This window comes from Prionailurus viverrinus, chromosome A2 (assembly GCF_022837055.1).
Source record: "Prionailurus viverrinus isolate Anna chromosome A2, UM_Priviv_1.0, whole genome shotgun sequence".
NCBI classification, from domain to species: Eukaryota; Metazoa; Chordata; class Mammalia; order Carnivora; family Felidae; genus Prionailurus; species Prionailurus viverrinus.
This window is the reverse complement of record NC_062562.1, coordinates 65,581,528-65,605,079: the sequence shown is the minus strand read 5'-3', so window position 1 is coordinate 65,605,079 and position 23,552 is coordinate 65,581,528. Positions and strand designations below refer to the sequence as shown.

The window sequence follows — 23,552 nt, the reverse complement described above, 5'->3', positions numbered from 1 at the left end:
GGGCCCTCATCACATTATGTTGTCTGCCCCTCCCCGGGGAGTAGTGTTCCCGGTCCGTTTGCGTCCCAGGACCCAGGTGGCTCCCTCCTCTGCCACGTGTGGCCCTGAGCGCAGACTCACCCGAGGCACCCTGGTTGCAGACACTAAAACAGCCGGGGAGGGTCGGTTGCCAGCCCTGAGCTGATGTGTTTATTCAGCAGGGAACCATCCCTGAGCTCTTAACCCAGAGCACCAGGAGGGAAGCATGAGGAACCCTCTGAGGCCACCCCCCCCACCAGCAGCCTGCTCCTCCTCATCACCACCACACGCCGGTCCCCCCAGCCACCCACCCAGGCTGGCCTTGAACCCGGATTCCTGCAAGAACTACTTGTCTGGTCCTCTGCAATGGCTCCCGAGACCTCTGGCTTGCCCGCATGTGGTGTGCTGCAGTGTTCCATGACCGACCCCACCCCCGGATCCTCTAAGTCACTCATGAGCAGGACCGGCTGCCTTATGTTGAGATCTTGCCCCCACACGTTCCTCTTCTGTCTAGGACGGTAATTCCCAGCAGGTCGCGGCAAGAGGCCGGGCGCTGGTCCGTTTGACTCTCCGTGAGGGCCAGCTTGCTCCTGGAAGACAGAGGTGGGGCCCGCGGGGCAGCGAGGTTCCTGTCGAGGGAGGTAGCCCAGTTTTCATTCAGTTTTTGCTCCTGGTAGTTAGGAAGTGAATGCATTTTTTTTTCCTCCGAATTGAAATGTTCTGAGTGGGGTAAGTAAGTAGAACGCAGACTGTGAACCCAGGTAGGGCCAGGTAGGGGATCATGAACCCAGGTGAGGCTGGGCAGGGTGGGGGGTGGGGGATGGTGGGGCCTGGTGCAGGGCTGAGCAGGAAGAACTCAGAGCAGGGGGCGGGGGTGGAGGCTAGCTGGGTGGGAAGGCCGGCCTGCCCCTTCACTTTTCCTGGCTGTTGAGGCCAGAGAGTTAGGGCGACCTGTGTTTGGCCACATCCACACCTGACCTACTTTTCTGCTCTTGTGCTCTCTCTCTTAAAGAGGGACCCAGACTGCAGGGCCGCTGGGGGGCGGGTGGTTTGGTGCACAAATCCTGGGAGGGCCCCTACCCGCCACAAACAACCGGCTAAAGGAGCTGGGCGGCTGGCCCGCACAGGCCTCCTGTCCCGTGAAGTGATCTGTGGACGGATCAGTGACACGCAGCATGGCCGTGGCCGGCTGCCCTGGCGTTTGCCCCGGCTCCTCCAGTCAGTGTTCTTTGTCTTGCACTCCCATATCGTGTGCTTGGGAAGTGTGCCTGGCTCGGCCGCTCCGCTCGGGCCCTGGGCGGACGGCGGTGGGCCCGGAGCACCAGCTCGAGCAGAGCCGCGGAAGCGCCCGGCTCAGATTTCGCCAGTCCAGGGATCCGCTGTGGGGCCCAGGCCCTATTTTGAGAAACGGCTCCCGAAGAGGTTATCAAGTGTCATATTTTCAAAGGAGAATTCAAGGCACCCCGCGCCCGGCTCTCAGGCCGGCAAATGTCCATATCGACGCCGACTCACGCCTGGCCCCCATTTCTGCGAGTGTTTTCACGCCTTCATTCCTCTGTGCTATTTTTGCTGGAGGTGTCTTTGGTAATAGCGTGACGTCAACCAAAAGAAGTGCCATTCCCATTTATTTCAGGCAGTAAAAGTTCCATTTATCCACAGGCAGAGATATGATTGCAAGGTGATTACGTTTGAGATGGTAAATACCTGGTTTGGCCGTTTTTACATCAAATCTGCATGAGTTTGCTCTCAGGAATTTCCTGATTGTGATGGAGTCGTGACAACACAGGCGCCGAAATCAGACCTTCCCTAGGAGACAGCAGGCGACGGGGCATTGCCTGGACGGGGCCTTTCTCTGAACCAGGATTTTGTGAGTCTGTGGCCTCGGGGTTCATTTCCCTGAGAAATGCTCAGGGCTCCATTCTTTTCCCATCAGTTACTGGCTCTGTTGAAAGCTGGCTAGTCAGATTTCACTGCTTTTCAGTTATTTACAAAAGTAAATAGAAATAGAACAGGCTTATCAGCCAGCAGCAAGGTGCATTTCAGACTTTGTGGCATCCTTTCTGAGTTCTTGTTCTGCAGTTTTTATCTTGGAATTCCCATTTGGTTTTGTTCTCTTTTTTTCACACTTTGCTAGAAGGAAGTTAATACGGTCTTATTCCCTTCTTTTTTCTTTTCCTGCCACTGAAGGAAAACAACAACAACAACAAAACCCAGTGTGTGTGTTGCTGAAAACAAATCAGCAACCTTTGCAGTTTGCTTATGTCCCGGGTTTGGCATCTCGTCTGTGACAGGAGGCTGATGGGTATTTCTTGCCTCTTGCCAGATCCGTTAGTGAATCAGGAAGAAAACTACAGGTTTTGTCATAGGCCTTTGGAGCTAAAATCAATACTCATAGGCCAGCGTGTCTTCTTGGATGGTGATGTAAACCCAAGGATTGTCTGTCGCTGCAGATAATTTACATGTGTGTTACGCTCCCCCAGAAGATGCTTCAACCAGAAAGAATGTCACTTGAATTAGTGTTGGCAAACTTTCATTCTGGCATATTCAGGGACATGATGTCTTTTCTGATATCTCCTGTGTGGTAGAGGGATTCACTATGTCCATAGTGATGTGTTGTGAAATTTATTCCTGGTTATTTCCATAATTTTCTATGATTTCTTTTTTTTTCATTAAAATTTTTTTTATTTATTTTGGAGAGAGAGAGAGAGAGTGGGGGAGGGGAGATACAGAAAGATAGAGAATCTGAAACACGTTCTCAGCACAGAGCCTGACACGGGGCTCAATCCCACAACCCTGGGATCATGACCTGAGCCCACATCAAGAGACAGATGCTCAAAGGACTGAGCCACCTAGGTGCCCCTGAGTTTCTATTATTTAACATCTTACTTGGTAAAGTCACAGGTTCTCTGGTAGTTTCATGGGGTGATTACTAATGGCCACACAGCCCAGGAAGAAATTCATCAGCGTTTTGGAGAAAGTCCTGGAACTCCCTGAGTGTTCTTTCCTTGGGGAATACGAGTATGCCGTGCTGCCAGATGTCAGTTTAGGGGGGCACTGGGGGCGCTCGTCTTCTGTGTGGTTCGGCTTTCCCGGCCCCCAGTGTGGCTGCTTCCTAGTTCTCTTCCAGAACCACAGCCCAGGTGGGTCCTGGGGATTCCAAAGTCTGCCCTCCCCTCACGGTCTCCCAGAGAAGGAGAAGAGGGGAGACGATAGATCTTGTGTGATGGTTCTTTTCTTTTCTACCGGTCTCTCTTCTCTTTCGTGGGCCATTTCCACGTTTGACCGAGGGAACATGGCGCGACGGAGAAGGGCAGCCCGTTTATGGAACGACGGTCCTGTCTCTGCCAGTGCTGTGCAAGCTGGGAATGTGTCGGCAGGCCCCGTAGCCTTTGGTCCTTATCAGCCACCAGAGTGGTCCCGTTGCTCAGATGTTAGCAAGTTCACTTCTGTATCCGGCTGGAGCTGCCCCCTTCCCACCGGCCTCCACACTCGGGCCTCGTCACCACCGTGCAGATAGTTACACTTGCCCTTCGTGGGTACTTTCTGTCCTTCCCTCGCTGCTGGTCAGCGTGCCCTCCGATGCAGCAGACACTCCCCATGCTGCGTCCTCTTGTGTGGTTCCTGCCCCACGTGTCCCCCCAGCTCAGCCTGGCCCCCTGCCTGGGCCCCGGCCACCAGCAGGCATCCCTGCTGAGACCCCTTTGAAGGTCCCTTGGTTCTGCCGAGGTCTGCAGCGTCCATCTGCCCTAGGAACTCGATGGCTTTGGGCTTCAACCCATGGGCCTACAGGGTGTGCCTCTCTGACCCTCTCTGTCACCCAGCACACGTGGGCACTTGCAGCCAGTCTCCCTCCAAAACTTGTCGGGCAGGAAATGTACCGGTGTCTGTCCTGAACCGCCCCCAGCGCTCAGCCCCAGGGACCCGTATCATGGTCATGGTGCTCCCGCAGCTCTGGGGTCCTGGCCAGACCTATGTGTAGTTCCCAGGAGCCCCCTGGCTGATCTGGGGGAGGACAGAGAAGCACCAGGTAAGGGAGAGGGTGCCAGGATGGCCCCACTAGCCTGACCTACTGGCCACAGAGACCTCTGGTCTTCTCTTTAATATGCTGGATGGGGGATGGGCAGCCAGTGGGGTTTCCTCCAGGCAAGGGCTTGTGGGAGCACTTCTGGCATCTAGAGCACAGGATTCTCAGCTTTGTGGCTTCATGGAGGCGTGAGAACAGGACAGCCCCGTTCCACGCTGTGGCACGGTAGGTGCTAGCTGAAGCCTCAGATGCTAGGCACGGTCCGTGGATCTGAGAAGGGTGAGCTCACTTGATCTTTCCATGATGCTGTAGAGAAGGCGTGGGTATTGTCCCCATTGCACAGATGAGGAAAATGGAGGCTACTGGTGGTCGGCTACATTGTGTGAGGTTTTCACTGCTTGGCAGTGGTGCTGGGAGGTGATGAAGGGCTGAGAGCTGGCAAAGGAGCTACAGGTGGAGATGAGATGGAGGGGAGAGAGTCCCTCCTGTGTGTCACCGCAGCCTGGGTGATGTGGGAGGTGTGGTGGAAACAGCATTGGGATAAAGCATCTCAGGCAGGGAAGTTTGGGATTAACCGAGTGGGCTGTGGGGACCACCGAGGTGTTTGCGTCAGGGGCGTGGTTGAACGGAGCTGTCCTTGAGGAAGATTGATCCCAGCCTATGGAGATGGGACTCACAAGGGGCAGTGGCAGGGGAGATTCTGTAAGAGTCCAGCAGAGTGGAGACCAGGAGGAGGAGATGGGGTGGAGCCTGGCAGAGTTGGAACCAACTTGGCACAGACACTGGAGGAGGGGAAGGAAAGGGAGGGAGAGGAGGAGAAGAGAGGGAAGAAGAGAAGAAAGGGTAGGGGGAGGAGGGAGAGGGGGAGGAAGATGGGGAAGAGGGGGAAGAAGAGAAGAAAAGGTAGGGGGAGGAGGGAGAGGGGGACAAAGATGGGGAAGAGGGAGAGGGGGAGGAAGATAGGGAAGAGGGGGAAGAAGAGAAGAAAAGGTAGGGGGAGGAGGGGGAAGGGGAGGAGGAAGGAGAGGACGGAGAAGAAAGGGGGGAGGGGAAGAGGGGCAAAGAGTAGAGGGAGAAGAAGAGGGTGGGGAGGAGGGCGAGGGGGAGGAAGATGGGGAAGAGGGGGAAGAAGAGAAGAGAAGGTAGGGGGAGGAGGGAGAGAGGGAGGAGGAAGGGGAGGAGGGAGAAGAAGGGGGGAGAGGGGCGAAGAGTAGAGGGAGAAGAAGAGGGTGGGGAGGAGGGGGAAGAAGAGAAGAAAGTGTAGAGGGAGGAGGATGGTGGAGAGGAGGGGGAGGACGGGAGGAAGAGAAGGAAGGCAAATGGAGGAGGAAAGCAGGGGGAGGAGGAGGAGTTGAAGGCCAGCCAACAGTGGAGGCCCTGACTGAAAGGAGAGGCGGCCAGCCCATCCGTGGACTTGAAACTGCCTAGGAGCCAGGACTTGTACTGTCCCTGGAGCTGTGGGAGGGAGGTGGGGCCAGGTGTGGGTGTGGCCTCTGTGCCCTGAGGCTGGTGTCTGGGGGCAGCTGGGCGCTCCTCCATTCCTCCAGGAGACTGTGCTGGACTGGCCCTGCCACCCCCAGCCCAAGAGGGAGGTTGACCAGAACTCTGGGGACCGCCTGCCTGGGAAGCAGGTAGCTTGGGTGACCTTGCAGCTCACAGGGAGCAGACTGGGGGGGCCACAGGGGAAGGGTGTTGTCCTGGCCACCGGATCCCCTCCTCCTCAAACCCGCTGTGCCTTCACCGGGACCCCGGGCCCTTGGGCGGGCTGGGAACTGGGGCGCACAGGGCCCGTGGGCGTGTCTGCCTGTACACATTATCTGTTTGGCAGTGTCATTTGTAATCCTGGGACAGTGGCATTTGGTGGAAACCGAATATGGGTTTCGAGCTTGAGAAACCACACTACTGCAAGACCGACTGGCTGCAAGGAAACAATGAGCCTCTTGTCGCATAGTTTTCTACAGAGGGAGGCAAAGAAAAATAAAAACTCTTCAGGAAAAGAAGGTGCTAGGTCGTGCCTTTGCATGGCAAAAATCGCTTTCCACCGGTGCAGCAGATGCTTGGTTGTGTGGGTAGGCGGGTGGCAAAGCGAAAGGCCGGACTTGGTTCTGGAAGAATAATCAGACCTTCTCCCCAAGGGAGCCCCTGCGTGGACCTCACGGGCCTCCTTGGAGAAGGCAGCAGGTGCGCTTTGTGAGGAAGAGGCAATTTGGGAGGAAAGTCGGCTGCTCTCCCCAATAGCTCCTCTTTAAAAATTTCTTAAATGTTTATTTATTTTTGATAGAGTGTGAGCAGGGGAGGGGCAGAGAGAGAGGGAGACACAGAATCCAAAGCAGTCTACAGGCTCCGAGCCGTCAGCACAGAGCCCGACACGGGGCTTGAACTCGCGGACCGTGAGATCATGACCTGAGCCGAAGTCGGATGCTCAACCGACTGAGCCACGCAGGTGCCCCCGGCTCCTCCTTTTAATATTTTATTTTCCAACGTCTGAAGGTCTGTGACTTTGAACAGGCATCTTGTGAGTCTTGGCTGGACGCGCACACAGCAGGGAGCTTGGGAACAAAGCCGTGCATCGGCGGCACCTTTATTAATAAGTCACTAGGCTGGGTCGGGTCCAAGGCCTCCCCGCCTGTTCTCACGGCACAGCTTCGCCTCCACACAGGCCCAGGGAAGCCTCCTTCATCTCCTGGGACCTGCGCTGGCCCAGCCTAGAGCCCCCTCCGCTCTCCTTGTAGGGGACAAAGCCGGCTGCTCCGGGCGGGGACAGGGGACAGGGGACAGCCTGGGATGTGTGCACACATTGCCAGGTGGCTTGCGAATCAGTAAGTTTTCTCCTCTGATCTATTTCATCCCATTTGATAAGAACATTGCAACCTCAGGAAACAAACACTGCTTGTTACTAGTGACCTTCGCAGTAACATGCTGTTAACTCTTGGTTTGTATCATTGGACGTTGAGGTTAACTCTTGGTTTGTATCGGTTGATTCTTGGTTTGTATCAGATCCTTGGAGCAGGAGCGGCTCCATCAGGGAGCGCTCGCCGCTGGTTAAGTGATCCACACCTACGAAGCTTTCTTAACTGCACGGGGGTTGGGGAATGCTGGGGGACCCAGCTCTCGTGTGTTCCTCTTTGAATAGTTACTTGATGTGTGCAGAGATAACAGGGTTCCCACACAGGCAGGACCCAGTCTAGAGTTTGGCGAGTGTTACGGATATCTTCTGTCTTTATGTTTTTGAGAATCCTATCAAGAAATCCTATCAAGAAAGCTAATCTTTTTATGCTCGATTGCTGAGAGCTTCCCCCAAACCCGGGTCAAAATGGTGAAATATAGTGGTGAGTAGGATTTCGTGGTCGGTATTGACAGCGTCTGCTGCAGAAATGAGCCTTTTTGGAGCACCCTGAGGAGTTAGCTTCTAGTCTACTCTCGTGGAGACAGAAGGTTGGTTTTCTGTGGGTTTTTGGTCCCACACGGTAAACCGGCTGATAACCGTAAAAATATTTGTAACAGCTACCCAACATTGAGCGCTGGCTCCATGGAAGCATTTAATCCCACATTAACTGCGTCAGATGAACATTGAAAGTGCTCTGTGATGGACTCGTGGGGAAACTGAGGCTTGCATGTTACTGTAACCTGCCCAAGTAGTCATTTTCTGGAGCTTACACAGCTTGGAGGTATCTTTGCTAGATCTGAACTTGCATCTGTCTTTTATTCATTTTTTATTATTTTTTTTAATGTTTATTTATTTTTGAGAGAGACAGAGTATGAGCAGGGGAGGGGCAGAGAGGGAGACACAGAATCGGAAGCAGGCCCCAGGCTCTGAGCTGTCAGCACAGAGCCCGACGCAGGGCTTGAACCCACAAACCTCGAGATTGTGGCCTAAGCCGAAGTCAGATGCTCAACCGACTGAGCCCCCCCCAGGCGCCCCTGGACTTGTGTCTTTCTGGCTGCAGAAACATTTCCCTGGGGCTGGTGGATGCTTTGTGGGTACAAAACTGTGTTCGGGGCAGACTTGCCCTGAACTGCAGCATCTTTCTGGGGAAAGCCATTTCCCCCTGTTTTACTGGACCAGTGTCGTGTTACGGTCTTTCTGTTGCCCTTCTTCAAGCTGCAGCTTGGAGACGGCCTCTTCATTTGAGAGCTTCGTAAATATATATATTTAGCCCGTGTTACTTCTCTGCACCTTCTGTTCAGTGTTCCTCTTGGGTTAAGGTTTGTTTTCAAAGGCAGAGACGGCAGGGTAAGTGTCTGGGGGACCTTCCTCATTTGATTAGAAGGAACTGTTGTCTTCGAGGCAACATTGCCCTGATCCTGGGAGGTGCCCGACTCTGAGGAGAGTATCGCGGAGGTTCAGACCCAGGGTGTCTGATCGCCCATGGTGGTTCGTGAAGCTAGTGTGTGCGTGAAGGTGGCATCCTGCCCAGAGAGAGGACCTCTAGGCCACATCGGATCCTTAGAGGAGTCCCCGGCCCTCTAGGCATCGAGAGCCCTGAGGGCTGACCCGGGGGCTGTCGCAGCCCTGGACATGAGCCCTGGACTGGTCTTCCCTTTCCCCTTGACGCCACCTTTTCTCTGTTCCCTGGGTGTTGAACACAGTGCCTGTGATTCATGGCATCTAAGAGGAGTCTAGAGCCCCGATCTACTTAGAAGCGAGGTTTGTCCAGACCCCACATCACAGCAGAGGGCGTGTGCCCAGGACTGTGCCTGAAACTTCACCAAAGGGTGCTTCCTGACCTCCCCTCTCTCATCGATTGCCGATTGCCACTGCCCCCACAGGCCGCCCGAGACCCTGCGGGTTTTCTTTCAGGAGGTGACGGAGGGGCAGTGGCACTGACGTCACGCCCCGAGGAGCGTCATGCACTCAGAAAGAGCTGCGCTGGCCTTCCAGTCTTTCCAGTCACCCCAAGTGTAAGGTGGGGAGAATAAACCTGCCCTGGGAGGCTGCCGTGAGTGGTGAACATACACAAAATGCCTGGCACGGGCTGGCTCGTAAGTGCTCAGAAACTGAGAGCCGAAAACCAGGTGAACGTTGTCCTTAGAGCCGTGAGAGCGGGTCACTGGCCATCGGGTGGCTGGGGGCTCCCTAACCAGCTCTGGGTGCCTTCAGCACAGCCTGCCATCCTCTGGGTGTCTGGACATTCACCTTGCCTTAGTTTTTGACAAACTCGGCCAGTGACACGGCAGCTGAATCCCAGCAGAGAGAACTCGCTCGCTCATACAGCGGGTGGTTGCTGAGTGTTTGCTGGTGGTCAGTGGGAAAGTCTTGACCCCCGTTGCCTTAGAATGTGAGTCCAGGGTCACGGCTGGTCTTAAAACAGCCCAGCAAAGACCTGCGAGTGCAGGTTTGGAGAAGCACCGGAGAAGAAACCAGCCAAGACCCTGCTAGAGAACAACGGGGCCTCGTTAGGAATTGGGGGGGTGGCCTTTCTAGGAGTGGACCGAGGAGAGGGAACAGCATTCCCAGCAGAGGGAACAGCACGAACAAGTCCTCAACAAGGGAGAGCTTGCTTATTCCTGGTTTGGAGGAGGGGTTGCGGCTGGGACATAACGGGCAGCAGGACTGAGGCTGGCAGGAAGTGGAAGGGGGAAGCCTCGGGGGCCTTCCAGGCCGTGCCCAGGTGCTGTACTGTATCACAAGTACAAAGCAAAGTGCTGAAGGGACTTGATGGAGAATGATGGCGTGAACGCAGAATCTCAACAGGAAGCAAGCGTGAGGGGGCAGGACGGAGCCTGTGGAAATCAGGCAGAGATGAAGGCATTTTTTCTGACAGGGGCCTCCTGCTTCCAATGGGGCTTCCATCTAAGTCACTCCAGAACCTTCTAGAATACCCCTTTCCCTCCCCGTCCCTTGCTCCTGGCCTGGGTGGAGAGGGAAGATGTAACCCCCACTCTGTCCACTGTTGGCTCATTATTGGGATGGTTGTGAAGACGACTTTGCAACCCCACTTGCCTCCACGGGATTTCCCCCCCACCCCCCACCCTCCTCATTTCTAACAACCAAGTTAGTTTAATCCTAATTTTGGCTTTTGGGGTCAGATGTCTTGGTTCCACTTTCTCCTGGACTTCTATTTTCCCTGGAAGGACAAATGGAAGGATGTTATTGGTGCCCGCAGAAGGCCCTTCATTCACCCGGCCTCCAGGTACCAAGCACTTGATATGTCTAAACTTCCATTGCATTTCTTTAGAAAATTGTACCTGTGTCTTGTGAAAGGGAAACTCTAGACCCTAGATAAGACACGTTCACAGAAGAAACCCGGTTGCTCTGAAATCCAAATCTCAAGGTGTGGTTTCCAAGTGGGCAGGGTGGATGGGAGTCGCAGGGGAAGGGACCGAGGCTGGAGGGGCAGAGCCAGGGGCATGACGTGGTTGGCCACACAGGCACTGGATGTTAGCGCCTGTCTGAGCAGGACAGGAGAGCGGGGAGAGAGAGCCCTGCTTCTCTCCTTAAGATGGGTGCGAGAGGGGGTCTGCCTCCTAGGTCTGGTCAGAGCTGAGCATCCACCACTCACGTGGGTGCATCCTGAAAGGCTCTGGAATGCTCTTAGACTCTTGGCTGTTGCTGTGACCGTGCCCCAAGGAGCACACGGCTCTCTTCTTTTTGAAGGTATAAGTCTCTTCTGGAAGATAGACATGACCCTCCCAGTCTGAGGCCCGACGGGCCTCCAGGACATGATTCAGGAGGCAGAGAAGAGGTCCTGGCCGGGCAGGCACTGCCCACCTCTTCCTTAGAAGGTGCCAGGCCCAGAAGTGCCTTCTCTTGAGGCACACAGTCAGCTTGGGAGACTGAATGTGACCGCGCACGGCTGGCCATCAGTGGGGTGATGGCTCTCCTGCCCGGCTCCCTCCTGTTCTGCCCGTCCAGCTGGAGATGCTCTAAAATAACTTTGGATGTGCAGCGGCAAATACCTGATGAACCCCTGACTCCAGTCTGACTGCCCGTCTCAGAATTGATAGCATTGTGTTGTCACAGTGCTATTGACGTAGTCCCTACGCTGTCCTTTCCATCCCTGTGACTTATTTCCTTTGTAACTGGAGGTCTGTTCCGCTTAATGCCCTCCACCTGTTTTGCCCATCCCCCCATCCTCCTCCCCTCTGGCAAACCACCAGTGTGTTCTCTGCATGCGATCAGTCTGTGTCTGTTTTCCTTTGTTCATTTCTTTTGCTTTTTAAGATTGCGCGTATAGATGAAATCATATGACATCTTGTCTTTGACTTGTTGCCCTTAGCCTCATACCTTCTAAATCCATCCATGTTGTTGCAGATGGCAAAATCTTACTCTTTTTTATGGCTGAGTAATATTCCAATGTGTGTGTGTGTGTGTGTGTGTGTGTGTGTGTGTGTGTGTTTATAACCTCTTCTTTATCCATGTATCTGTCGGTGGATACTTGGGTTGCTTCCATAACTCAGCTATTATAAACAATGCTGCAATAAACAGAGGAGTACATATGTCTTTTTGAATTAGTGTTTTCCTTTCCTTTGGGTAAATACTCAGCAGTGGAGTTATTAGACTGCATGGTAGTTCTATTTTTAATCTTGGGAGGACCCTCCACACTGTTTCCCAGAGCGGCTGCACCAGTCTGCATTCCCACCAACAGTGCACGAGGGTTCTTTTTTCTCCACATCCTCGCCAACACCTGTTGTTTCTTGTGTTGTGGATTTTAGCCATTCTGACAGGTGTGAGGTGATAGCTCATTGTGGTTTTGATTGGTATTTCCCTGCTGTTGAGTGATGTTGAACATCTTTTCATGTGTCTGTTGGCCCTCTGTGTGTGTCGTCTTTGGAAAAGACTGTGTTCGGGTCCTCTGCCTAATTTTTAATGGGATTGTTTGTTTTATTGGCAATGGGTTGCATAAATTCTGTATGTATTTTGGATACGAACTGCTTTTTGGGTATATCATTTGCAGATATCTCCTCCAATTCTGCAGATTGCCTCTTGTGTTGTTGGTGGCTTCCTTTGCTGTACAAAAGCTTTTTATTTTGATGTGGCCCCAATAGTTTATTTTTGCTTTTCTTTGCATTGCATGAGGAGACCTATCCAGAAAAATATTCCTAGGGCTGATGTCCAAGAAGATTGCTGCTTGTGTTTTCTTTTAGCAATTTTATGGTTTCAGGTCTCTCATTTAGATCTTTGATCCATTTTGAGTTCCTTTTTGTATAAGGTGTAGGAAAGTGGTCTGGTGACTCCCCCCACACAATGATTATGACCTCTTTTACTAAATTACATGAATTGCAGCTTTCTTATGTACCTATAAACATGAAGCTAGGAAAGTAGGCTCCTTTTACAACTATAAAATGAAACAGATTTCACAAATTACATAAAACAAAGCACAAAAGTCACAAAAAGGTGTTATTTGTTACAGAAGGCGGTAGTCGCTAATGTTTATCATGAACTTGAGTCCTAGCCAGTCTCTGTGCTCATAAGCATTGTTACACTGGATCATCCTAACGGTCTTATGAGGTTGTTCCTGTTTCCCAGGTAGGGAAACTGAGGCACAGGGCTTCGTCAGTTGCTGGGATCACACAGGTAGCGAGCAACAGAGCCAGGCTTCCATCCGAGGCTGCCGGCCACATGGCCACGTGACCCTCGCTCTGAATCACAACCCTCCACTCCCTTTCTGTGGTGGTGAAACTCGACTGAGGCCGCCAGCATTCAATTTGCATGTGAGGAGTGGTATCTTTGTAGCTCACTTTCTTACTGTGCACATTAGTCTCTTGACTTTGAGATGATGACCGTCATTTACATCCACGCCATCTGGAATGCATTTTCTGCTTTTTAACACACATAACAAGATCCCATTAATTTGATGGATCTGTTTGATAATGAAGGCAAACACGATACTGAAAAGTAGTTAAGTGAAATATTCCCCGTTGCCTGTTTAACATCCTGCATGGCTAATTTAGCATTTATTTATTTTTGAGAGACAGAGAGAGAGACAGCACCAACAGGGGAGGGGGAGAGAGAGAGGGAGACACAGAATCCGAAGCAGGCTCCAGGCTCCCCGCTGTCAGCAGAGAGCCCGACGCGGGGCTCAAACCCACGAACTGTGAGATCATGACCTTAGCTGAAGTTGGACGCTCAACCAGCTGAGCCGCCCAGATACCCCTGTGCATGGCTAATTTAAAAGGGCAGGACCTTCTTGTCACGTTCTCAGGCAACAGAGAACAAGTGTGGCCAGTTCTGAAGCAATGCAGGGCCTTGGGTGTGAACTGTCTGGGGTCCCTTGACGTCCCTTCATGGCACAGGGTATATCACTCCATCTCTGTTGCGGAGCGGTCCCAACCCCACCCAACACTGGTACGGAACAGTGTGGCTGTGAGCAAGTACAAATGATCCCATGTGGCCTGTCCCTGATTTAAATAAAAATATTGAAATGATTGCACATGTTTAAAAAAAATCGTTTATCTTTTAGGCTGCCAACTAATCCATTTGTACATATTTAGGGATTGGTAAACTCTGGTTTAAAGAAAAATGTATTCCGGGCACCTGGGTGGCTCAGTCGGTTAAGCGTCCTACTCTTGGTGTTGGCTCAGGTCACGATCTCATGGTTCGTGAGTTCCAGCCCTGCGTCGGGCTCTGCACTGACAGTGGGGAGCCTGCTTGGGATTCTCTCTCTCTGCCCCTGTCCCACTCGTGCTCCCTCCCTCTCTCTCAAAATAAACAACTTTAGAAAAAGATATATAAAAAATGTGTTTCAGAGAGGGTTTTTTCACAGAATTCTATAATTAAAATTATATAATTTTAATATAAATTAAATTAATAAAAATAAATAAAATTTAATATAAAATTAAACTTATAAAAATTTATTTTTATAAATGATATAGAATATTTTTATAAATAATATATAAATGTTTGTATGTATAGATTTATATTTTTATAAATATATAAATAAAAATTTATTTTATGTGAAATAAATTTAATGTAAACATAAATAAATAAATTTAATATAAATTAAAAATTCCATAATTCTTTTTGAAACCGGTTTTAAAAAAATAAACAGGCCCACCCACATTTTAACTTCACGGAATTTCCACGCCACTGAGGCACATCTTTTTGCTATAAATGAACTTAGCCCTGTACTAAGTCTGTTTTAGATTGCGCCGTGGGTCAGCTACCCTCTTCAGGCACAGGAGAGACTGTCAAGACAGGGGACCCGTTCTGAGCACCTGCTCCTTCCTTACCAGGTCCTGAGCCAGTCGTGTGACACCTGTTACCTTGTTCAGTCCTCAAGGAAACCCAAGCTCACAAAGCCCGTGACTCGTTCAGGCCTCGCGGCCAGAGAGCCTGGCGTGTTTGCGGGTCCCCCCCTGTGCCCCCACCTCGTGAGTGTTTAGCGCCTTGCGTGGGCACATCCATGCGTGTGCAGCTACCACTTCCCAGCCTGCTGTGTGCACAAGTGAGCAGGTCTGAACCCAGCACCGTCAGAATCATGAAGTTCGGTGGTTTCTGCTTGAACGCAGGGCAGAGCACTCTGGAGACGCTTAACTGGGTCTGTGTCATCCTAACAGCATACTGACCGGAGTCCCAGCCGAGTGGGTGGGGAGGCTACGGGGAAAGCACAGGTCCCCATCCTGCCCGCTCCCATGCACCCGCTCCGTTTGGAGCCCGCGTCCTCGTCTCTGCCAGCTTGGCCCACCAAGACCTCCGGGCAAAATGGAAATGCATTGTCGACCCCAAGAATCCACTTGAGGCTGCCTGGTGGGCACGGGCTATGGCTGCCCGAGTGCCTCTCTTCCTGGGCTGGCACCTGCCTGGACACCTCACCTTCTGGAGGGTTCCATCAGGAGGGCTGGCACTCTCAGCCAGGCTGCTGTCTCTCTAGCTTCTGACACCAAACCCCTGATGTCTTCGCCCCGTCAGAGCACACGCTGTTCTAGAACACACTCTCGTTTCCTTTCCTCTAGTCCTGCTCACGTAGAGCTTTCTGCCCGATCCTTTGTTGTTGCTTCTGCAACCGTGCATCTCTCCTTTGGATCTCAAGGCAGTCAGCTGCCTTGAGTTGCCCTGGCTCGTTAGTATGAGCTGTCCCAGAGCTGTTAGTATGAGCGTGTGCATGTGTGTGTGCGTGCACGCGCATGCTCCCTGAGAGCAGGCACTGTTTGTTCAGTGCAGTTCCTAGGAAATGAACAAGGCCTTCCGTGGTCCAGTCCATGCTTAGGTCCCTGCCCTCCTTCACGGCACCCTTCCTGTAATTTGTATGACATCCCAAGTCCTTCCCTGCACATCCCCAGTCCTTCCCCGCCCCCGTGCCGTCTGAATGACCGTCCTTGCTGGGAACAGCCTCGTGCCCACCCCGACCTTGCCACCTCTGCCCGACTTTTCATATCACAGCTCACAAGTCACTTCCTGGACTCAGCCTACGTGGAGTGGCACTGCCTGTGCTCGTTCTCTCTGTATTTACCGGTGCTATCGCCTGTTTAATATCGGTCTGCTCTTGGAGACCATGAGCTCGTGGAGGGCCATGTAGAACTATTTTACCAGGCTTGCTGGTTCTAGGACCGGAGCAGACTGACCTGTTTGCTTGGGAGATGATGGTCTTAGAGACACATGGCTCCTGCTTGCGGGACAGTTCCATAAGCGTGCAGAATAATGTTCCATGGCATTGCTATTAAACTCCTCTGTTATTTCTGATCCCCTTTCTTTCTTTTTTAAGTTTATTTTATTTATGTTGAGAGAGAGAGTGCAAAAGCTGGGGAGAGGCAGAGAGAAGGAAAGAGAGAATCCCAGGCAGGCTCCATGCCACCAGCCCAGAGCCCGATGAGTGACTCGAACTCACGAACCGTGAGATCATGACCTGAGCCGAAACCAAGAGTCAGACACTTCGCTGGCTGCACCACCCACATGCCCCAGATCCTCTTTCTTCGATGCTTCCTCCAAACCACTACGGTCCCCAGGAATCAGCCAGAGTGTGACAGATGTGGAGTCAGATTCGGAGGTCTGGGGCGAGGCCGGGACGGATGAGTCACGGCCTGGGACTCTCCCGCAGGCTCCACCTGCCTGCAGACTTCTCCCTCCAGTGGGGAAGAGGCGAGGCCTTGTCCAGCCGCTGGCAGGGGGGACCGGGGTGACACTGGCAGCCAGGTGACCCTGAGAACCAAGGCAACTGGGTTCTAACGTTTAGAATCTTTTACGAGGAGGCAAACTTCCTGCTTTGGAAGAATCCTGGGCAGAGAATGGCACCCCCCTTTGGCCCATGGCGCAAATGGACCCATTTAGCCTGCGGGAGGCCAGTAACGGTATGCCGGACTCGTCTCTGAAATGCCCTTTAGGCAGATACCATTCAGCCTGCTTCCCACCTGGGCCCCCGGCCTGGTCACGGGCACAAGTCGCACAGGCGTGCCGGGGTGAGCCGACATCAGCATGACCACCGGCCTCAGTGTCCACTGGTCTGAGACACTGGGAAAGTGCTTGAGGCCTAGAAGAAACAGCCGGCAGAGGTGCCCTTTGGACTCTGCTCCGGGGAATCGCAGTGGGGAGCAGTGGGGGTTTTCCCCTTTCAGTCCGCAGGCCCTGCCCTGCCGGGGCTCCTCCAGGCTGGCTGCTCGCCTGTGCGGTTAGGGTTTAACTCAGCTGCCTGGACTCCCGCCCTGGAATTTGCACTCGCTGGGCCCCCGGCTGTGCCAGACGGGCAGCCCGCGGCGCCCTGCAGGGCCTGACTTTCAGGGAGCAGATCTCCTCGCTCCGGGATGGGCGTGTGCTAAAACCGAGGGGCGTTCCGATCGATGATCTTCGTTGGAAATGCCAGAGGTGTTTTTAGATGTATTATTTCATTTTATGGTTTCTGCTGGGGCGCACCCAGCCTTTCACCTGGAGGGAGGGGAGGGAGGGGGGCTGTTTGTTCAGTGACTCATTCCCTGAGGTTCGTGGGAGCCGCCCCACCTCCCCGTGGCTGTGGCGGCTTCCTTGTGCCAGCCGGGTCACCTGCCCTCCTAACTGCCCACGTGCTCCCTGGTGCTGGGTAGCCCAGACTGCATGGCACCTGCATGGACCTTCCAGAAAGGAGCAACGGCTTTTGAGGGCGAGTGAAGATGATCGGGTCCGTGCGAACGGCAGCAGCCCTTCCCAGCTAGATGGTGCCATGATGGTGGGTCAGGTGGAGACAGTGCACACTTTCAGGGGAGTTTTGGGGGGGGCGGGGTCTGTCCACCTGGGCGGCTTCTGCTGTCAGACTGGCATACACTTACGTCCTCGAAAAGACCAGCCCAGCCCCACGTATCGTGGGTGCTCCCTGGGTGGAGGAGGGTTCAAGGAGAGGCAACAGAGACCTTGTCACCGGCCACTCGTGCACAGTGAAGCCTAATTCAACAGCCTGCCCTCCCTCTAGCCCTGCTTTTCAAGGGATCCCTTTCCTGGGGGGAGGGAGTCCAACCCTACCCACCCCCTCTGCTCTAAGCAGCCCCCAGCCTCCCTCCTCCCTCGTCAGGTTCGGCATCTGCCTTCTCGTCCTGCCAGCGTGCTGGCCAAAGAAACCCCATCAGTGTTGGGGAGCTACAGGTGGGAGCTGAAGGGTCCCCAGGAAGGAGCCCGATGAGGGGCGCACGAGAGCCCCAACAGGAAGACTGACTGACGCATCGGAACTGATAAAATTACCAGACCGAACAGCGAATCTCCTTAGGAGGAAATCACTGTGGTTGCATTGTGATAAAACACACACACCGTGAAATGGACTACGCCAACCGCTTTTAAGGGTGTGGTGGGTGGCGCAGCCAGTCTCCCGAACTGCTCCTCTTACAAAACTGAGACTCTGCTCACCGGAAGCTCCCCATCCAGCCCCCAGCCCCTGGCATCCTGCCTTCTGTTGCCTGTCTCTCTGAGCCTGACCCACCGTAGCAACCTCAAGTTTGGGCAACTCCTGCTGTATTTGTGTTCCTGTCACTGGCTTTATTCACTCAGTTATCCACGTTGTAGTGTGCTTCAGATTTTGTTTCCTTCTTAAGGCTGGATCATATTCCAGAATGTGTGTTTACCACTTCTTATTAATTCATCCGATCACGGGCGCTTTGATTGCTTCCACCTTTGGGGGACTGTGAATAATGCTGCTGGGAACCTGGGTGTGTCTTTTCTTTCTTTCTTTTTTATATATATATATATATATATATATTTTTCAACGTTTATTTATTTTTGGGACAGAGAGAGACACAGCATGAACGGGGGAGGGGCAGAGAGAGAGGGAGACACAGAATCGGAAACAGGCTCCAGGCTCTGAGCCATCAGCCCAGAGCCCAACGCGGGGCTCTAACTCACGGACCTCGAGATCGTGACCTGGCTGAAGTCGGACGCTTAACTGACTGCGCCACCCAGGCGCCCCTGGGTGTGTCTTTTCGAGTCTCTGCTTTTTTGGGTACATGCAGGTATCCGTTGTTTTACTGTGCTTTACTCTGTCGGGCTTCACAGATACCACATCCTTTATAAATCTTAGGTTTGTGGCAACCTGGAAACAAGAGAGTCTATTGGCGACATTTTTCCAACAGCGTTTGCTGACTTCAGGTCTCCGTGTCACATTGTGGTAATTCTCGCAATATTTCAGATTTTCTCATTACAGTAGAACCTTGGGTTGCTAGTCACTTATCCTGCGAGTGTTCCACAAGATCAGTAAATGTTTCTGATAAATTTTAACTTCATAAACGAGCCATGTCTTACAGTACGAGTCAAACGTGATGCCAAACGTCACATGATCACAACTGAGCCAATGGTTCTTGAAATTTGCTTTGATATACAAGTGCTTTGGATGACAAGCATGTTTCCAGAACGAATTATGCTTGCAAACCAAGGTTTTAGTGTATATTTGTTAGGTTGACTTGGGATCAGTAACATCAGGTCGGTGTCCCTCTTGTCATCGTTCTGGGGTGTAACAAACCACACCCAGATGAGAAAAGATGGTGAACTTAATGGATGAATGTCATGCGTGTTCGTCAGCTCCACAGCCCACCATTCCACCCTTTCTCCCTCTCCTCAGACCTCCCTATTCCCTAAGACACAACAATGTTGAAATGAGGCCAGTTGTTAACCCTACAATGGCTTCTGCATGCTGAAGCAACAGGAAGAGCCACATGCCTCTCAGTTTTCATCAAAAGCTAAAATGATTAGGCTGAGTGAAGAAGGAGTGTCAAAGTCTGAGACAGGTGAAAAACTAGCCCTCTTGAACAAACAGCCAAGTTGTGAATGCAAAAGAACAATGCTTGAAGGAAATGAAAAGTGCTACTCCAGTGAACCACATGAATGACAAGAAAGCAAAACAGCCTTATTGCTGATCTGGAAGAACTTTTGAAGGTCTGGATAGAAGATCAAACCAGCCTCAACACTCCCTTAAGCCAAAGCCCAATCCAGAGCAAGGCCCTAACTCTCTTCAGTTCTCTGAAGGCTGAGAGGCAAGGAAGCTGCGGAAGAGAAGTCTGAAGCTAACAGAGGTTGGTTCATGAGGTGTAAGGAAAAAAGTAGAGTCTGTAACATAGAAGTACAAGGGGAGGCACAGCAGCCTGTCATCCAGAAGGTCTGGTGAAGATCATTAATGAAGGGGACTCCACTAGACGGATTGTCAGTGTAGATGAAACAGCCTTCTATTGGAAGTAGATGCCATCCAGGACTTCACAGCTAGAGAGAAGTCAGTGCCTGCCTTCAAAGGACAGCCTGACCCTCTGGAAAGGGGCTATTACAGCTGGTAACTTGAAGTTGAAGCCAATACTCCTTGATCGTTCTGAAAATCCTATGGCCCTTAAGAACTGTGCTAAATGTACTCTGCCTGTGCTCCTTAGATGGAACAAGAAAGCCCGGATGGTGGCACTTGTGTTTATAACATGGTTTGCTGGATATTTTAACCCCGCTATTGAGACCTACTGCCAAAAAAAAAGATGCCTTTGAAAATATTACTGCTTATGGATAATACATCTGGTCACCCACAAGCTCTGATGAAGATGGAAATGAGATCAATCTTGTTTTCATGCCTGCTAACACAACATCCATTTTACCTACCATGGATCAAGCAGCAAGTTCAGATTTTTAAGTCTTCTTACTTAAGAAATATATTTTATAAGGCTGTAGCTGCCACAGATAGTGATTCCTCTGATGCATCTGGGCAAAGCCAACTGATAACCTTCTGGAGAAGATTCACTATTCTAGGTGCCATTAGGAACATGTGTGATTCATGGAAAGAGGCCAGAATATCAACATGAACAGGAGTGTGGAAGAAGTTGATTCCAACCCCCTGGATGACTTTGAGGGGTTCCAGACTTCAGGGGAGGAAGCCAGTGCAGATGTGGCAGAAACAGTAAGAGAACTGGAACCAGAAGAGGAGCCCGAAGATGGGACTGAATTGTTGCATCTCATGATACAACATGAGAACATAGAAGAGCAAAGAAAGTGGTTTCTTGAGATGGAATCCACTGCTGGTGAAGATGCTGTGAAGACTGTCAGAATGACAACAAAGGATTTAGAACATTCCAGAAACATAGCTGATAGAACAGCGGCAGCGTTTGAGACAATGGATGTCAATTTGGAAAGAAGTTACCCTGTGGGTAAAATGCTATCAAATAGCATCACATGCTACAGAGGAATCATTCATGAAAACAAGAGTCAATTGATGTAGCCAGGTTCATTGTCTTATGTTAAAAAATGGTCACAGCCACCCCACCCTTTAGCAGCCACCACTCCACCCTCATCAGTGAGCAGCCGTCAATGTCAAGGCAGGATCCTCCACCAGCAAAAAAGATGATGCCTGAAAGCTCAGATGGTGGTTAGCATTTTTTAGCGATAACATATTTTTAAAGTAAGGCATGCACTTTTAGGCAGAATGTTGTTTGCCCACATAGAGACCACAGTGTAGTGTAAATGTAACTTTTATATGCACTGGGAAGCCAGGCAGTTCACTTGACCGGCTTTATTGTGATGTTTGCTCTGTTGCGGTGCTCTGGAACCAAACCCACACCAAGGTATTCCCGGACCCAGAGAGGAATTATGGTGGTTCTGTTTTTAACTTTTTGAGGACTTCCATACTGTTTTCCAAAGTGGCTGCACCAGGTTGCATTCCCACTAACAGTGTACGAGGGTTCCTCTTTGTCCACATTTTTGCTGATGTTGACTATTTTCTTTCCTTTTTTTTTGGATAGTGGCCATCCTAGGATAGGATAGGATAGGATAGGATAGGATAGAATAGAATAGAATAGAATAGAATAGAATAGAATAGAATAGAATAGAATAGAATAGAATCTGGGGCACCTGGTTGGCTCAGTCAGTTAAGTGTCCAACTCTTGATTTCAGCTTAGGTCATAATCTCATGGTTTGTGGGTTTGAGTCCCACATTGGGCTCTGCAGTCCTGCTTGGAATTCTCTCTTGCTCTCTCTCTGCCCCTCCCCTGCTTGCTCTCGCTCTCTCTCTCTCTCAAAATAAATGAATAAACTTAAAAAAATAATAATACAATACAATAGTGGTAGTTTGGGATTTGTATTTTCCCATGATTTAGTATACTAGACCTGGATGTGTCCTACGCCCAGCCGCCAGTGTCCCTCCCGGTGTCCCCAACAGAACTGAGGTCCAGAGAGAAGAGATCCAGGCGCAGTGGCTCAGATCCTGATGGACACACAGGATGACGTCTGAGATTGAGACCCACTGGCCAGCAGAGACCAGGAGGAGGCCAGGGTCAGGCCGAGTCGTGACCACAGTGCCTCTGCACCCCCCGCCCCCGCCCCCCTCCCCACTGCAGGTGCTCAGGAACCCACTGGAGGGCTTCTTGGAGGCCGGGACTGCAGCTGTTTGTGGTTCTGAGCAAGGACTGCCGTAGCTTTCGGAGAATGGGTGTCCTCAGTCTACGTGGGGGCTCCTCTCCCCTGCCTGCACTTGCCTCCACTTGGAAATGTCACTGTCATCTCAGACCCAGGTCATAGAAAGCCATCTGGTCATCGCCTCCCAGAGCTTGTTCTCCGATAACCTGCTTTGAGCCCTTGTACGAGAGTCAGAGGCCGGGAACCGCAGACACCGTGGAGTCCCCCTCCTCTCGAGGGCCCCTCCCCTCCATCTTCCTCCTGCAGTCGCTCTGTCCATGCATCCTCCCCACGAGGTACCTCACCCCTCATTCAGGATGTCCCCAGAACTGAGATGTTTCTGCTTGCTGGTCTGGCCGTCTCCATCGGGGCTCCCCGCTACGTGGCTCCCTGCAGCTGTTCCCATACTTGTTCTTGAAGATCATCAAGGATCTCCACCGGCTACGGATTAGTTAGCTCCTTGGCTCACTTCCCAACCAGACCCTATTTCCTGCAGCCGCTGGGCCTCTCTCTGGACAAAACAGATTCCCTCCCCTTTCTCAGTGACCTTGACAAAGATAATCCCCAACTATTTGCGGGATGCTGGTATTTGGAACCACCTGAACACTCTTCCCCAACCAGCAAAACGAGAGCAGCAAATCTCTGTTCCCATAGACGAGGATCCAATGAGATAAAGCGGGTTTAGGAAAAACCACAGCACTCTGGTGGCCTGTTGGGCAGTGTACTCAACCCGCGATGCTGTTTTCATGTCTCCTCCTATGATGTGTGTTACAGGTTTATTTTTCTTCCCCTCCGCCTACCAGGGACATTTCCCCTCCCTTCCTCCCCTTCTCTCCCGTCTCCAAATTCTGGCCTTTCTCTGGACCAGCCGCCCAAGCTTTCTCCGTAGGTGGACGCCCAGTATTACAGTCTTGACAGATTTCCTCAATATCATCCCCGCCTCAAGATCTTCCAAGTGTGCTCTGTCCCTTGTAGGCTGAAACTCTAATATAGTTTTCACCCTTGTCAACATCCTCATCATCAATATCATCAGTAAGTGTTTGTGAATACCTAAAGATACGAGGACCCTGTTGAAACTCTAAACAGCCTCAGTAAAGCATCTGCAGTCTTCCAGAGACATGAAATGATGAGGCAGCAAGATTGCTACCTGGGCAGATGAATGGCAATGAGGGCGGCTGTATGTGTGCAGAGCCTAAGGCTGGCATCGAGCGGCTTTCTCGGCCTGAGGTCCGTGCGCTCACGGACACACACAGCTTCTGAAGTGGGCCGTGACTCCATCTACCCATCAGGCATCGTGTCTGGCGTGGGAATTTCTCGTGTGCGCTCCTCAAAATGCGCAGGTATTATTCTGTGAAATCAAAACACGAAGTCACAACTTTATCGGCACATAGTGTCATGATCTGTCAGTTGCCTTCGTCAAGTGATACGGAAATTGCAACCAGAGCCACGTGCCATTTTGATGTTAAGGAGCCTCTGTTCGAAAGAAACGTTGCCGTCTGGAGCGCCTGGGTGACTCTCAGTGGGTTAATAAGCGCCTGACTCTTGGTTTCCACTCGGGTCATGATCTCACAGTTCCTGGGTTCAAGCCCCATGTCAGGCTCCGTGCTGATGGTGCAGAGCCTGTTTGGGGTTCTCTCTCTCCCCATCCCTCTTTCTCTCTCTCTCTGCCCCTGCTTGTTCTCTGTCTCTCTCAAAATAAATAAACTTAAAAAAAAATGTCATCCATTAACATAACCCTGGCTCTTAGGTAATTCAGATTTGATT

The 23,552-nt window shown here is 51.7% G+C and overlaps 1 protein-coding gene across 5 annotated transcripts in view; it reads left to right on the top strand.

Moving 5' to 3' along the window:
• COBL (cordon-bleu WH2 repeat protein) overlaps positions 1–23,552 on the top strand; it is a 276,082-nt gene that overhangs the window by 76,284 nt on the left and 176,246 nt on the right. Inside the window, exon 1 of one of the 5 annotated variants that reach the window (XM_047849239.1) lies at positions 17,008–17,118. The exons of the other annotated variants lie outside the window; for them this stretch is intronic. The gene's annotated coding sequence lies outside the window, so the exon portion shown is untranslated. Of the gene's footprint in view, positions 1–17,007; positions 17,119–23,552 lie in introns of those variants that run through there. 5 annotated transcript variants of the gene reach the window in all.